The following is a 13493-nucleotide window of genomic DNA, read 5'->3' on the forward strand; positions in this document are numbered from 1 at the left end:
TCTATTGCAGACTGTTCATCATGGGCAATTCCCAAATTGTTAAATCCATAGTATATTAAAAAAAGAATTTAAAAGGTAAATTAGTATTCCAATGGCGTTTTAAGAAATATAGAACTATATAAACTTAGGCAATCTGAAATCAGCGCGTACGCTAGATTTAGTGCACTGTTAAATGGGCGCTTTAGGTTTTCATCCGCAGAGAACCCGTTGGCGCTTCGGGAAAGAACCCGTTGGCGCCGTTGCATTTTTACTCGCCAAGCTCGCCGTACATCGACGATGAGACGAGCCGAGCCGTAAACGTGATTTTTAGTGCATGTAAATTCAAATTAGCAGACAAAACAATATATTAAGCATATGGTAGGAAAAATTCACAGATAATAAGCATGTAGGTGTAAAACTAGCCTATTAAACGTGATATACGAAAATAAATTTGTATTAAATTCAAGTTAGCACAGAATATATTAAGCATAAGACAATATATAAGGATTTGTAACGGAAATAAAAATTCATTAAAAATATAAATTATTAGTAATATACTGAAATTAACCGGTTAAGATATACGAAAAAAATTGTCTTAAATTCCAGTTAACACAGAAAACAATATATTCCTTACACTAGCAGTGGTTTGCAAATTTTGATGACCATGGTGATGCACCGAACTATTCTGTCATCTTAGATAATCAATAATATTTTTTATTTCAATTTAATCATCTATTTATGTCACACCTGCCATCCTCTGAAAGGTTATTGTTAGAAAATATCTAACATATATCTACAAAAATATTTCTATCTATTCGTTGTTAAAAAATTCAGAAAAAATAATAATAAGTAAGAGAAGAATAATATAAATCTGCAAATGCGAACAACGACAGTGATAATTCAACAAAATGAACGCATGAGGAATGGTTGCAAACTTCGAACAAGCGAATAGGATACATCCGATGGGTTACCAGGTTTGAACTATTATCGCCAAAGTTGGCGATGTTTACATTTACCGGGTTCTCTGCGGAAGTGCTTCCGGCGCTTTTGCTAGATTTGGCTTTTTTGCGCAAACATTTTTGCTGCAATTTTTTACAGTCCTCAAAAAGGAATAGTATCTTGGATTTTTGTCAATTTTCTTTTACTTTTTAAGTGAAAATAGGACGATGTATACATAGATAAGGTCAGCGGTGTGCGCAGTGCCATTTTTGTGCAATTCTGGGATTTTTCTTTTTTAAGTGAAAATAGGTCGATGTGTACATGGATGCAGAGTATGCGCAATTCTTAAAAACGCGTCAAACAGTGGGTGAATCTGCACTTTACCCAAAATTCTACTGCACACTTTTCATCATGGGCAATTCCCAAATTATTAAATCCATAGGATATCAAAAAAGAATTAAAAATCAAAAAAGGATTTAAAAATTAAACTAGTATTTCAATGGCGTCTTAAGAAATATAGAACTATATATAAATTTACACAATCTGAAATCAGCGCGCATGCTAGATTTGGCGGGCTGTTCAATGGGCGCGTTTGCTAGATTTGGCGCTTTTGCGCATACATTTTAGCAGCAATTCTTTTACGGTCCTCAAAACGGAATAGTAGCGAATCAAGGTTATGGAAATTATCGTGAACAAACGTGATCATAAAGTGATGCCTGATGTCAAGTCAAAAATAAATCACATTATTCTAAAAAATTACGCTGTGAATTAATCGAAATCTCGGAACAGCCAATTTATATAAATTAATGTATACCAGAGTAAAAAATATAATGCAATATACCGATATGATAACCGAACTAAACAAAACAAGTTAAGCACCCTTTATCTTGTAAAACTATTTTACGTACTGCATAAAGTTCTCTCTACCCAAACATTACATTCTAAAGAATTACACACACACACACACACACACACACACACAAAAAAAAAAAAAAAAAAAAAAAAAAATGAATCATGAACAAAACTCATCCAATAAGAGAATACAAATATAGAAAATTAAAATTCTAACTGATATACGAAGAGAATTTCATTTATAAATCATTTAACAAAGAAGTGCTAAATTTTTCTATAAAGTATTTACTGGACTTCAGAAAAAACTTTATAACTTATTTTTATTATATATCATATTATTATAAGAATTTTACTGAAAGCAATCTTAAAAAAGCTACAGAATAAATGCTGCAACAAATTACTTCATTTGTAGGCAGGTGATAATTTAAATTAATCAACTAAATCGTGCATTTTGAAACTATGGAGATTAAAATCACACTCTAATAAACTACGAAAAGCAATACAATCTGAGCACATAATTAATAGACATTTGTTTTACTTCTAATGTACAATAATATCAGTTCAAAGCGTATAAGATGATCAAATAGTTACTGCATTACTAAACATTCTAATTTTATGAACAATAAGCAGAAAAATATATATGCAATGCGAATAGCTATAAATGCAGAAAATTTGAATATAAAAAAGCAATCAAATAAAATGATTATTTTATAATTATACCTTTCGTTAATTTTATACTTCAAACTCCATGAAACCGAATTAGTATTGCTCTTCACTCATTTGTTTCTCATCCACCCTAGACTTCTCGCGTGAAGAAATATCAACATTATTATTTATCATATCTACATCATTCTCGTACTCATTTTGAATACTAGTATCACCTCCACCCTCAGTGGTATTGGTCTCTCCGGCTGCTTCTTTTTTAAATTTATTCAGAATTCTCTTGAAGTAATTCTCAAACTCTACCATCTGCCTTCTTATCATATCAACAGTATACGGAATATCGGCATGCTTTTGCAAATTTTCAAAAATAGTAAGGCATCTATCCAGAAATTCTTTCTTTTCCTGCCACATATCACGGAGCGATTTTATATCTTCGCTTTCAGAGCCTGGCTGAGCTTTGCCAGTTGATAGTAAACTTAAGGTTCCATCCGATGACGACAACATATCCACGAACGTTTTGATCACTAATGGTCTCTGTTGCCAATCGAGAAATTTCGTGAATATAGGGTCGAAACATTTTCTTAATTCACTTAATCTTGAAGAATACTCTGCAGTCTGTCGATCTTCAGTTTCATACAACCAGTTCTCTACTTCATTTAAAAATGCAAGTAATTTGTTTCTTTGCTCTTCCAATACGTACTCAGATAACTCATCTTTTAATTTACCTCTCATATCGTACATATACTCTTCTAGGACATTTCTTGCATCAGCTTTTTCTTTTTCCTGCAAATCAATATTTATCATTTGCTGTTCCTTCTTAATTAGGTCATTAAGCTCAAAGCTAAGCAAACATGTAGGGCTAATTACTAAATCATACGATGCAACTGATTTAGATTTTGCTTCAATTTCTTCTCCTTCGGCTTTCACCTCGCAAGACAATTTTTCAATATCCTCCGTAACTGAAGTATCTGATTTTTCAGAGACTTCACAAAACGGCTGTTCTGCATCACTTTCAGAGCAATCGCATGGTTTAAGTTTCCCAATCAACGATGCACTATTAACAAAAAATATCCCATGAATATTCAAACCAAGTCTGACTTTTATGCGAGCATTTTCCATATTTTTAGTAGATGGTACATCTTTAATTATAAATTGGCCAATTTGCGGTAAACTTGCAGAAATTCCTGGTTCATCGTAATACGCATCAATTGAAAACTGTCTGTTAATGGCGAATGTCAACATTTTAGAGGCAGGAAATTTGTGGAAACGTGGAAATATTTCAAATCCATCTCCCCCCACTGTTTCTGACTTCCATGATATTTTTATGGGATATGGCTGTACGTCATCAATAGCGAAGTTCCTTGTCTTTAAGGTTGGAGATAACAGCGCACACTGCAAAGCACATCCTCGAGCCACAGCTTCGTCCTGATTTAGAGTGGAAACAGGTTCTTGACCAAACACTCGGGCAATTATCGTTTTCAGAGCTGGTAATCTACAAGATCCACCAACAATCTGAACGGAATCTATATCGTCTATCTTCAACTGAATTTCATCTAGTAGTTTCTTAAACGTTGTTTCAATCCCCAGCAGAAGATGGGCGGTCAATTTTTCAAAAGTTTCCCTTTTCATTCTTCCACTTACATCAATGTCACTCATGAAACATTCAATGTTGATTCCCAACTCTAAGGGGTTTGCACTCATTTGTTTTTTCAGTGCTTCGCATTCTAACATCAGAGTCATTACTGCTCGTTTTGAGGACATAACATCCAAATTATATCGAGTTTTAAAATCTTCAACAAAGTACTTCACAAGAACATTATCAAAATCTCTTCCACCAATATTTCTATCCCACACACAACCCAAAATTCTAAGCTTCTCCTTGCTAAATGCACAGGCGGTCACTGTCAATGCTGAATTTCCCAAGTCAACAAAAATTACATTCTTTGACACATTAGATAAGTCTTGTTTATAGAAGCCATAAGCAAGAGCAACTGCTGTTGATTCATTCATTAACCTTAATGTGTTTAATCCTGCGATTTCAGCTGCATTAAGCATAGCACGTCGTTCAACATCCGTATAATACACAGGCACTGAAATAACACAGTCACGAACTTTCATTCCTAACTTAATTTCAGAAAGAGTTTTCATTTTAACAAGGATCATAGCCATTACCTGCTGCACAGAAAACACAATATTTTTATTCAAGTACTTTACCTTGATTCCTACGTCACCTAATGGCAGTTCGCAGACTTCAAATGGTAAATAAGCCAGTTCATGTCTAGTTACAGGGTCGTGGAACTTTCTCCCAAGAATTTTCTTGAAACCAAAAATGGTGTTTTCTAGGTTGGATACTAATTTGTTCTTAGCAGCTACACCGAATTCTCTAGATCGTTCGGTAAAGGCAACATAGGTTGGCGTAGAACGGAAACTGTATTCATTTTCGATCATTTCTATTCCACCTGCTCTAGCTGTTGCAATGTAAGAATTTTCATTACCTACATCAAATCCCACGACAGACATGTTACCTCTGTTCACTGTTACTTATACAATGCAAAGATAAATTACAATCAAAACAAATCTTCTACCACAGTTAACACCAGATGCAACAGAAAATTTCGGAAACATACACTTCCAACGATTACAACTAACGTTCTTTGAATAGCTAGCATATGATTGGTTTTCACCATGACGTGATTAAAAGCAAGCTTAAGGATGCCAACGGTAAAAGGAGAATAGCTTAAAATAATAAAAAAAGTCGTTTGCTTAATAATTTTACAGAATGAAAAGCAGCGTAAAAAAGGGGGGTAGAAAGCTGGCTGATTTGAGGAGAAAATTACATAACGATCTGAAAAAACATTTTCATTTTTGATTAAAGATTCACTTTTTATTCTCATCCATAAATTATTTTCCTACTGGAAATAATGACGTCAGCATATGGTTGAATCCATTACTTCTTGAGGTAGAGAATGTTACGACGTTAGAGGAACTAATTTACGTTATTAATAATAACGTCTACATATAACGTCTACATATAAGGCTGAATCCATTACTTCTTAGATAGGCCGTGTTACCACGGAAGATGAACTGATTTAAGTTATTAATATCGCATTAATATATATAATTATCTTTTATCTATTTAGGATGGTTTAGATAGCTTTGATTCTATTTATTTTTTCATCTAAATTCATTTCTAAGAAAATTCGTAAATGAAAAATATTGAGACCTTTAATGACATTATACGCATGAATTCGAGCGTTCCGCAGATTGAGTCTAACATATTAACTATTGTGTAATAGGTAATTGGGTAAAGCTAATAGAAATACAGTGATTTACACTATATTACCTTCTTACATCATTTAAATTTTTTTTTAATTATGCATGTAAGTAAATTATCAGCAATTTTATGTGGCGTCAAAAGAAGAACAGGGATCGAAATTATTAGGAGCTCAATCAAGATTTGGATTTGCTATACGGTTACGGAAAGACTATTTTTATTTAGAAAAGGGAAGCGAAAGTCTTGTACTGATTTGTATTTCAACAATGTTTGTAAAATTTGGAGTTAGATGCGCTTGTATACATATATATATTCAATTATTAAGTTTTCTATTTATGATTATCTCCTAGGAAAGGAGTTGTAAAATTATTACAAATTAAAATAGGAAATGTTAAAATAGTTCTTAAGATGAGTGTATTAAAACTACTAAAACCTTAAGTTAGAACAATATATATATATATATATATATAAAGTGAATTATTGCTGATTTCGACGCGATCAAAAAGAACATATTTACAAAAATATTGCTATAAGACCTGACGGAGACTTTAGAAGTATCAATGCACATAAAACCAATGTAAGAATATTATTTAATTTAATCTATTATATAGTTATAATATCTTAATAACATGCATATAAAAATAATATATATATATATATATATATATGTCATATTTTGGCAGTCGAGAACTTTTGAAGAATCACAAAAATCACTTGATATTCCAGATACTATAGCGTTTGTGTGTGCGATTATGGCACAGCCTGGAGGACCATCTGCCTAAGAGTAGGGATGCCTTCCTGGAGGACTTTACAAGGGAAACTGGGTCGGATAGACGTTACACATATATCATAACGATTAATCTTGAAATGAAGCAGTTTAGGTAAATTTATTACACGCAATTACAAGGATAAATAAACAAATTAAAACAATAAAAAAATCAAAAATTTTAAATTGCGTCCAAAGGAGCGTTTTTTTTAACGTTTTGTGTGTTACCTTTATTTATTAACTATCATGTTCTTCGCACTTAAACCATAAAATTTAGTTCAACAGCAATGCCGCAAAATAACTTTAAAATGAGCATATCTTTAGAATTTCGGATACACACTTCCGCGCGCTGGAGATAAAAAGGTCTTTTTTCTCCGCGTAGAGTGTTGCCATTGCACGCTTTTAAATAATTGAGTTTGTTAATAAAAAATTCGTTAAAAGTTTACAAAATATGAAATCGATAATAAAACAAATTCCAAATTTAAAATTTGGGCTTTCAAATGTCCATATTTTCAGAAGGATTACGGCATTCAGAATTGGATGGCTCTAGGTACCGTTGTTTTATCACAAGCGAAAAACATACATACAGTGGTGGCCAAAATTGTGGACACTTTTGGAAATTTTATGTTTTTGAACTTTGTATGCTTATAGAAAATGTTACGTTTCGCAAAATGCAAACTTGTATATATCATTTTAAAGAGAATTTACTACTGAATTCAATACAAAACACAAAATTCAATTATTTGGAATGCAAAATGTTATATGTACTTTAATATAAATAAAAAACACAGTTATGAAGTGCTTTGTAATGTCTAGCTTTCCTGGCCAATCACTGTTCTTGTTCTGAGAACCAATCAAATGTTAGTAACTGCCAATAGAAGCTGACATCGTGTTTACACTTGAAACAGTTCATTATTTTGCTTTGTTCTGTAGAAGGAGGACCTGTTTCTTATACACTGTAATTACAAGTAGGAATTTTTGTAAAAATTTTTAATATTTAGTCAAGAAGCAACGACATCAAATAAAAGAGTAGGTTGGACACCTAGGAAGAGATGTATTATTATTGTGTTAGGAGAAAGTGGTCTTCCCTATGCTGAAATTGCAAGACAGATGGGTGGTTCAGTGACTACATCTGGAGTCCGAAAGTTTTGTTTACGATATCAGGAGACAAATTCAATAAAAAACAAAGAAGGAAAAGGCCCAAAAAGGTGCACCACATCTATTGATGACAAAAGAATAAAAATATTATGTCTCCAAGTTAGAAAAATGTCATCAGCGGCCATCAGAAGTGATCTGAATGATGCTGGTGTTTCTGTCAGTTCAAGAACAATCAGGAGAAGATTAACAGATGTTGGACTGAGAGGTAGAATTCCACGAAAAAAGCCTTATCTTAATTTTCAGCAACGAAAAAAAGACTACAGTGGGCAGGTGACAGGTGACGGAGGACGGGGACGCCTGGCGTATAACATAGGTAAACAGGCATATGTCCCACGTCCTCCACTATCTCGAAGAAGCAACTCGCTGGAGCCCCATGAGGCTGCACCGGGAGTTTACATGGCCATACAGGGGCTAGTTTTTACATAGGACGTTGTTAATAACACAAAGTAACTTAAAAAGAATATAAAGAATAGCATTAAAACACTAAAACACTCATATAAGCTGAAACACATAGATATACAAAATTAAAAGTAAAAGCATAAAAACACACTCGTAATTACGTAACATAAAGACATAAAAACACACACGAGAATACATATCATGACACATAGAATACATATGGAAACACGTAGAGGAAAATAATAATGCAAATATTACACACAGAAGAAACATATGAGACATAGTAAGGTGTGCGTAAAGCAGTAGCGCTGCGCGGAAATATGCTCAGTTCCCATAATACATAATGTACATATTTTCATTAGGGGCATCTGTTGCATGATTTACATATTTCGTTGCATACACTACATTCGTGCATTGTACGGATATTATATATTTCGATTTACGATAACACATCATTCCATTGGGTGCCCAGTGTTTTACACAGATAAACATGTCAGTAACATTATTTCTGCAAGTTGCTGGCTATTGAAAGCAGATGTTAACATGAGGTTCGAAATTGAATGTGTATTACAGAATGTGTACGTACTGCGAATATCGTTGAGTACATTGTCTGCAGTACCATGCTATTGTGGCTCGCAAATGTCTTGCCCTAGGGCGTTGATTTGCTGTACAACTGCGCAGATACTCCTTATAGCTGGCGGGTGTTTGATTATGAAACGATAGTAAAGTGTTCTATCATTCGTTGGATGTGGTAAGTGGTGGTTTGTTGTTAGACCGCAGTCAAATAGGTAGTGCTCGGGAGAACCTAGCATCCCACAGACACAATTGTCAGATGCTGAGATGCTATGATGAGTAAAATAAGATGGAAATGGGCCATGACCCGTTATGTACTGTGTCAGTGTGGCTATTGTTATAAGACGTTCCGTGTCTACCTTTGGTAGGAAGTTATACGTCCTTCTCCCTGTGTCGCCACTATTCCATTCTTCTTGCCAGTTTTCTTTACAGATATTACGCAGAGTTTTCTTGAGGTGTGAGACGGGGGTAGGGAACTGTTCACTGATGGATCAAAACATGATCAGGGAGTGGGCTGCGCGTTTGCTCACTACGAACCGTGGCCTTCCGAGATTAGATGGCCTGGTCAGCTGCAGAATCACGTGATTTGACGTCACGTAAGGCGTCTGAACTTTCACCCTTCGCACTGCATTGTGTGGACACTGCAAGCGAAGACTTCTTATTACGTTGATTGCGTGCTGTATTTTTTTATTATTCGTGTCTTTTTATTGCTAAATTTAAGTAATTTTAAGGATATTTTCGTTTTTAAATTGAGATTACTAGTTAACTTATTTGTTAACAAGAATAACGATCGACGTCTATGTAGAGCTGTCTTCATCATACCTGCACGATGTTGCGTTCCAGCATGCAAATCCAATTACGATTTCACCAATGAATAAGTATTCAAATTTAAAAAAGGTACGGTAAAACGGAATTTATGGATCAAAAAAATTCCAAGGAAAATTTTTATTCCAAGTGATCGCAGCGTTGTGTGTGAAAAACATTTTCGAAAAGATGATATTATTCGCTATGATTATTTACCAACAAACGAAGGCACTTTTATTCAGATGTCCAGAGGGCATCCTAAATTAAATAACGATGCTTACCCATGCAGTTTTTCTGGTTGTCCAAAATACTTATCTGAAAGTCCAACCCCTCAGAGGATGAGCAGGGAGGAAAAAAGAACTAAGATGGAGAAGCATATTTTTAATGAATTTTTGAGAAAGGACAAAATAGCATCATTTGAGGATTTTTCTTCTATGTTACCGAATAAGTTAAATATTTCAGATACTTCAAATATTATTTTACACAAATCTGCTGCTGGTATTTATATTTTATTGCTCAGTTTTCATCCACATCCTAAAATTGAGAAAAGTATCTTTGTATCGCTTCATATGGATATAGCAGTTTATCTAGGAGATGAAGTTGTTCCAGTTGAAAGTAAAGAAGAACCAGTAAAGAAGATAACAACAACATTCTTTACTGGTCAAACTTACCGAGATATATGTACAAAACATTAACATGTTTGATGTTCATGAAACTTGTTTAATGTGTGGAATTCTCTTTTCTAGCAGATTAAAAAAAATAATGAGCACCATTTCAAATATTTGTTTAAACAATTATACTAAAGTTCTTCAAAATAATATGCATACAAAAATCGATGAAAGGAAACTTAAAAAAGTCAAGAATACGTGATGAAAAGATATGAGTATGTACATGACATTGTTTTATTTTTTTAAAAATAGTGTACTAAATATGATGCAGTTCAAATATATTTTCAATAATGTATCTTTTACATTTAAATTTATTAATCCTTTTGCTGTTTCCTTATTATTTGATAATACTTCATAATTTTTCAAAATAAATTATCAATTGCGATTAATTATTGCTTCAGTATACTAGTACAACTTGCACAGTATTTGCTAATTAGACAGAAATGATGGTTTGTTCTATGTATAGTTGTTTTGCGGTTTTCGTTGGCAAATTTATTGATTTTACGCTTTTGTGAAACATTATATGGATGGCTTTTATTTGTAAATATATTATTTATTATGCAGCTACATATAAGTAATAATGTAAATATTATTATAATTATTGCTATAGATAACATATAAATATGTGAAAGTTATTCGTTTTCTGTAATGGTGCAGCAAAATTGTAATTTATTTAATTTAAAAATTGGGGATTTAAATTTTTTCTGTGGCTTTTGAACTGCTATTCATTTTATTAGATAGTAATTTAAATGAATTAAAAACGCATTTGCATAATGTTTGGAACTCTGAAATATTTATAGTTTTAAGGGAAAATAATTTTTTACGTCTTTTAATTTGCTAAATTTTTAATTTTGTTAGTGAATTATTTATATTTCTAAATCTTTTCATTCCTTTCATTCCTCTCCTTCTCAAACTGTAAAGACATTTTTATGTTAATAAATCACAGTCTTTTTATTTACTTATTTCAAAACTTTCTTTTTCGAGTGTATCCTAAAAAATTATTCCAATACAGTGTAAAAAAATGCACAAGATAACCTAAAACATGGCATAGAAAATTTCGCTAATATTTCTTAAAAAATAATATTTATTAAGTTATTAATCTTAACTGCAAATGAATATACGACCTTTTATATACGTTTTCCAGTCAAGTCTCTGGCAATTTAATTATTATGCATTATTAAAAACAAAACACTCTAAACATCGAACGAAACGCTCGTATTCAAATCTGAAGCAAAGAAAGTCACGGAAGGATCAGACGCCTTTCGTGACGTCACCCGTAGCTAACCAGGCCATGTTATCTCGAAGGCCACGCTACGAACATGGCACACTAGTAAAGGAATGGAAAGGACATCTCACTAACAGCAATAGTATCTTCCAAGCAGAGGCGCTAGCAATATTGAATGCGCTACGACATGCCCTCAACCTTTCCCTTACCAATGCGACTTTTTACACGGACAGCATGTCAGTGCTACACGCACTCAGGGATCATCACCACACTTCACCCATCATCATAGATATACAGCAACTTTTACGCAATAATCTTCTAGCCCGCTTTAACATGGTATGGGTGAAAGGACACTCCGACAACGAAGGGAATGACGTCGCAGACCGACTGGCTAATGAGGCTGCCAACAACTACAGTGGGCAAAGGAACACATTAAGTGGACAGATGATCAGTGGTCACAAGTTACATGGAGCGATGAAACTAAGATATCGTTATTCGGTAGTGATGGCCGAAAATATGTAAGACGTAGAATAGGAGAAGAGCTACATCCTGACTGCATTCAGTCAGCAGATAGTATTGGTTGCCTTCATGTCATCGATGGGACACTGAATGCCAGAAAATACATTGACACTATTCTGGAACTAAAACTTCTACCTTCCATCAGAGATCTCTTTCCCAACAATGCTTCGTTTATTTTTCAGCAGGATTCTGCTCTTTGCCACACGGCCAAAATATCGAAAGAGTGGTTTCGTACAAAGAGCATTAAATTGTTGTCATGGCCAGGAAACAGTCCTGACCTCAATCCTCTCGAAAATTTGTGGCACCTTTTGAAAACTCTTGTCCGAATGAGGCGCCCATCAAATAAAAGGGAACTAATTGAGGCTATAATTGTTTCCTGGCATCATGTAATATAACGAAAAAAGAGCTTAAAAGTCTTGTCAGCTCAATGAAACGTCGATGTGAAGCTGTAATCAAAAATAAAGGGTACCCTACTAAGTACTGATAACTCACTGCAATCATCACTATCTAATGTATATCGATAACTATTATCGTTTAACTTTTTTGTATTGCAAATAATTGAATTTTGTGTTTTGTATTGAATTCAGTAATAAATTCTCTTTAAAATGATATATACAAGTTTGCATTTTGTGAAGCGTAACGTTTTCCATAAGCATACAAAGTTCAAAAACATAAAAATTTCCAAAATTGTCCACCACTGTACATTTATGCAGATTCTTCAATATTTAATTTCTTCAAATATATAATAAATACAGGGCAATAGTATTTGGTGGCAACGATTTGAAAAGTAATAAACCGTTTAAAGGGTTCCGACGGAAAATTGCAAAACAAAAACGATAGTCCTTCAGGGACAAAGCCCCTTTGGATTAAAAAGGAGAGGGGAAAAATAATTAAAAGAAATTCGTAAAGCCTCAGATTTTATGAAGCTGAACGGACGGATGCCTTCATGGAGAACTTCCTGACTGAATTTGTTTCATATTCATATTACAGATAAAGAAAATCATAAAATCTTCCGTGGAACTAGCCCACAAGCAAGATTTGAACCCATTTACTGATTTTAGTCGGCTGCTGTTAGACGAATAAGTACAATTAAGCAATAAATAATAGTAGGCAAATACATACAAACAGGTATTTTGTTACAATTTCATTTTCTAAAGAACTGACTAATTACCGAGAACTGTCAACTTTTTAGTCCAAAGGGACAATTTACCCCTGAAGGACTATTATTTTCGGTTTGGCATTTTTCGTTGGTCCATTATAAATGTCCGATTCACCATTCAAATTGTTGCCACCAAATATTATCGCCCTGTATTATAGTTAAAGAAATTAAATAATGAAGAATCTGCATAAATGTATGTATATTTCTCGCATTGGTGATAAAACAACGGTACACAGAGCACTCAAATTTTGAATGACGTAATCCTCCTACGAATATGGGCATGTGGAAGACAAAATTTGGAATTTGTTTTATTATAGATTTCGTATTTTCTAAAAAAAAAAATTCATATTTTCATGTTCTCTTAATAATGAAAATATTTCTATTTTCATTATTTAGAAATTATTTTCTAAAGTTCTAAAACTTTAACGAATTTTTGAGTAACAAACTCAACAATTTAAAAGCGAGCAATGGCAACACTCTACGGGGAAAAAAAAGACCTTTTTATATCCAGCGCG

The 13493-nt window shown here is 33.4% G+C and overlaps 1 protein-coding gene and 1 pseudogene across 25 annotated transcripts in view; both read right to left on the bottom strand.

Annotated features, from left to right (window-relative positions):
• Positions 1–13493, bottom strand: part of trol (terribly reduced optic lobes) — a 743500-nt gene that overhangs the window by 508607 nt on the left and 221400 nt on the right. The window lies entirely within an intron of this gene.
• LOC118199669 (97 kDa heat shock protein pseudogene) lies at positions 2102–5072 on the bottom strand (annotated as a pseudogene).

This window comes from Stegodyphus dumicola, chromosome 1 (genome assembly GCF_044657685.1).
Source record: "Stegodyphus dumicola isolate Sdum_Otavi_A_Nest chromosome 1, ASM4465768v1".
NCBI lineage: Eukaryota > Metazoa > Arthropoda > Arachnida > Araneae > Eresidae > Stegodyphus > Stegodyphus dumicola.